A 4,305-nucleotide genomic window follows, 5' to 3' on the forward strand; every position below is an offset into this window, starting at 1 on the left:
ACTGCAGATGTTTCCACCAACATGGCATGGCCAACCTCAAAAACTTGATGTTCAGCCAAAACCAAACCCACACAGCACATACTGTGTGACTCTATTTACATCAAAGATGAAGACAGGCAAAAATTAATGGCAGCACTGTTCACAGTGGCTGAAGGGGGAGACAACCCAGATGTCCATCAGTGAATGAATGAATAAAATGTGGACTATTCTTTAGCCATCAAAAGGGATGAGTCGCAGACACATGCCACAGTGTGGATGAACCTTAAAAATATAATGCTGAGTGAATGGAGCCAGATACCAAAGGTCACACAGTTTATGATTCCATTTATATGAAGGATCCAAAAGAGGCAAATCTGTAGAGACAGAAATTAGATTAGTGGTCAGCAGTCTGAAGGGAGGAGAGAATGGGACTGAGTGCTTAAAGGGTGTAAAGTTTACCTTTTAGGGGGATAAAAATGTTCTCAGACTAGATAGAGGAGGTAGTTGACCAACATCATGAATGTATTAACTGGCACTGCATGGCTTACTTAAACATGGTAAATTTTGCATCACAGAATTTCACCTAAAAAAAAGGCACTCATGCTGTGAGAAGTCAAGAGAGTGGTTTTTCTTGGATGGGTGATAGTTCCTGGAAGGGGCCTTTGGGCGCTAGATACGTTTTTTGATCTGGGTGTGGATTACAGAGATTTGATCAACTGGAGAACCTTCAGCTGTGTCCTTGTGCATATGAGATATACTTCTGCAGACAGTTTCCCGTTTTTAAAATGGCCCATCCTCTGCAACTTCTTCATTTATTGACCTAGAAATGGGAACCCAGAATGTAGTGATTTGCTTAATAATGGTGGAGCTGGGAGAAGGCCCCACTCTGCTAACCCTCTCCACCCAGACAGCCACTCTATCCATTCCCAGTACTCCACACAGCTGCAGGAATTAGTGAGGTCAGGAGTGACTGGGGCTGGGGGTTTATGAAGAAGAATGTGAGCCACTCTAGGCTGAGCCACGGAGAAGGCAAAGTCGTTTCTAGTTGATGCCAAGGTCGTTTGTGAGATCTCTGTGATGGGGATGGGAAAGTCTCTCATTCCATCTGTCTTGGGCAACTGGGGTGGTGTAAATAGTGTCCTCCCCAAATGTTTGTCCACTCTGAACCTTGCAGTGTGACCTTATTTGGAAGCAGGGTCTCTGCAGATGTCATTAGTTAAGGATCTTGAGATGAGACATCCTGGACTTAGGGAGGACCCTAAATGTGCTGAAGGGTCTCCTTTTAAGAAGAAGAAAGGGAGTTTTAGGAACACTGAGAAGAGGGCCATGTGAAGACAGCACAGAGGTTGGAGTGATGCAGTTGCCAGCCAAGGCGTGCCTAAGACCACCAGGAGCTGGAAGAGGCCAGGAAGGAGCTTCCACTGGAGCCTTCAGAAGGAGCACAGCCCTGACAACACCTTGATTTTGGACTTCTGGCTTCCAGAGCTGAGAGAGTAAACTTCTGTGGCCTTAAGCCACCTTAGTCAGTGGTGCTTTGTTATGGCGGCCCCAGGAAACGAATACAGCAACAGTGATGTGACGCTTCCCTCTGAAAGCACGTGGACTGGGTGAGGAGGGAAGTCTTCTAGGCTGTTCTACTCAAAGTGCGACCCAGGGGCCAGCAGCATTGGGTTCACCTGGAGCTGATTACAAATACAGAACCTCAGGCCACTGAAGCCTCTGCATTTTGACAAACTCCCCAGGAGACCTGGGAACACATCACAGAGAGGCACTGGCCAGGTATAGAAGTTGTACCAGCTCCACCCTCTGCATGTTCTGGGCCCCGAGGGAACAGGCCCGGCCAGTCTCAGTCACCCTGGCACCGATGCCTCACAGTCAGGGAGAGATGGGACGACTCAGCTCTGGGCACATTCAAAAACTATTTCCAGAACATCTGTTCCATGTCACAACTTGGATACTCGTGAGAGGCTATGCTAGTTTCCTATGGTTCCTGGAACAAACTGCCACAAACCAGGGGGTTTAAAACAACAGATTCTTATTCTCTCTCAGTTCTGGAGGTCAGAAATCTGAAAACAAGGTGTGTGGGCATGGCTGTGCTCCCTCTGAAGGCTCTAGGGGAGGATCCTTCCTGGCCTTTCCCAGCTTCCGGTGGCTCCAGGTGTCCCTTGGCTTGTGGACGCATCACTCGTCTCAGCCTTTATGTTCACACAGCCTTCTTCCCTGTGTGTCTCTATCCCAAATCCCCCTCTCCATTCTCTTGTAAGACTGGTCATTGGATTTAGGGGAAAAGGCAAGCCACTCCAGTACTCTTGCCTGGAAAATTCCATGGACAGAGGAGCGTGGTGGGCTACAGTCCATAGGGTTGCAAAGAGCTGGACATGACTAAGTGACTGAACACACACACAGAGAATCCAGGATGGTCGCACCTTGAAATCCTTAATTACATTTGCAAAAGACCTTTCTTCCAAAAACAGGTCACATTTGCAGGTTCCAGGCATTAAGATACAGATGTTTGTTTTGGAGTCACCATTCAGCCCACGGCAGTGGCACCTGGAGACTCGACTCACTCTTCTCCAGTGCCGCGCCCCGCCCTGCTTCTGCACCCTTAGGAAGGCAGCCTGGCCACATTGGTTTTCTCAGTCAAAATGCTTGGGTGGCAAGAGTGGCCGAAACCAGACAGCACAGCCCTCCAGGCTCTGTGCCTACCCCCGTAGGGACCTGACCCCCCGTGGCTTGAGGCCAGGGCAGCTGTGTCTGCAGCCCCGGTCATTGTCACCCTTACTCAGAGCCACAGCAGGCACATGGTGGAGAGTCCAAGAGGCTGTCCCATTCCTTGCAGCCTTTTTGCTTATGATGTCTCTACCCTTATCAGAACTGTCTAGGAAAAAATTTTGGAAAATGACACCCTCTTATTTCCCACTCCTTCCTTTGGGTTGCACAGTCTCAGTGGTGAATGATGTTGGAGGATGACCTGTATGGACTCCAAAGATACCTCCCACAAATCCACACTCAAATCCACACGCCCAACTACTCCACTGTGCCTCGTAGTACCTCTCATGTAGCACCAGGGGGCAGCACTGAGACGGCGTGTGTTTCCAGGTTCAGATCCCAGTTCAAGTCCTGCCTGTACCACTTACTCACTGGTTTACTGTAGACGAATTAACTCACCTCGGAGCTTCACACTTCTATAAATTGGGAGAAATTTATCAGAGCCTGCCTCATACAGTCACTGGGAGGCTTCCTCGTGCGTGGCACATGGTGGCTTGCTAAGTGTTAGCTGTTGTCATCACCTGTGTGTCTCTCAGACAAGTGCAATTCTCCAAGCCTGGGACTGATTTATACTGAATGTGTGTACTCGGAATCCAGTACACGGTAACCGCCTAGTAATTGTTTGTTGATTGAATTATAAAAAAGATTCAGATGCAGAAAAAGGGAAAAGAGCTATTTAAATGAAAAGGTACTTTTTTCAACTAGTGCCTTCTGTTTGTCACGTGTCACCTACTCAGATGGCATTTATCGAGTGCCTGCTGTGTGAACAGGGACCATGACACTGGAAACGTGGCCGTGAGTCTACCGAGGCAGACGCAGGCCCTGCCCTCAGGGAACTTGCATTCTGGTGGCAGAGGAGAACAGACCATCAGGCCAGTAACCTGTTGTCTCAAATCCAGGGGAGCGTTTGGGGTAAGGAGGGGCTTACATTCCCCCTTGGAAAAAGAGCATCATTTCTGGGGTTCACGATGGGGCCCTCATCTTTCTGGAAGTATGTCTATTAACACACGAGTCCAGAACCGCAGTGCCAGTCAGGGACCGTGGGAGCTCCCCAGATTGGCCTGGAACTTCCTGGAAGGTTCTTGTGCCCTCTTGCCCCTCTCCCCAAAGGGTCGTTCCAAGCCTGGTGCTGACTCCACGTGTCTGACTTTGCAGCTCTACTCCCCAGAAATGGAGGGGCCAGGGGGGTACGTACATCCCCAGCTGTCACCGAGTTAGAGAGAAGGAGCCTTAACTGATGGAGACATACCGCAGGAACAGCCCCTTCAGGGCTCTAATTCATTTTCAAGACATTTAAGAATAACAAAATGTTTTAATGATTTCTTAGGGGAATTAGGAAGACATATTTTTGTTCTCATTAAATTTTATCCTCAGACACAAGAACCAAATGTCAGATGTGTTGTTGATGCTCAGAGCTTCCCTGCTCACTGTCCCCGCCATACACACCCCGCCCCAACCCCCTCCATAAAAATAACACTCCTGGAAAATTTGCCAGGATGCACACTCTCCTGTTTTTATATTTCTTGACAGGCAAATTATTTGTCGAAATACTTCCTC

The 4,305-nt window shown here is 48.7% G+C and overlaps 1 protein-coding gene across 1 annotated transcript in view; it reads left to right on the forward strand.

The window, feature by feature from the left end:
• CUX2 (cut-like homeobox 2) overlaps positions 1-4,305 on the forward strand; it is a 280,298-nt gene that overhangs the window by 219,932 nt on the left and 56,061 nt on the right. The window lies entirely within an intron of this gene.

Source organism: Bison bison, unplaced genomic scaffold, assembly GCF_000754665.1.
Source record: "Bison bison bison isolate TAMUID 2011002044 unplaced genomic scaffold, Bison_UMD1.0 scf7180017864160, whole genome shotgun sequence".
NCBI classification, from domain to species: Eukaryota; Metazoa; Chordata; class Mammalia; order Artiodactyla; family Bovidae; genus Bison; species Bison bison.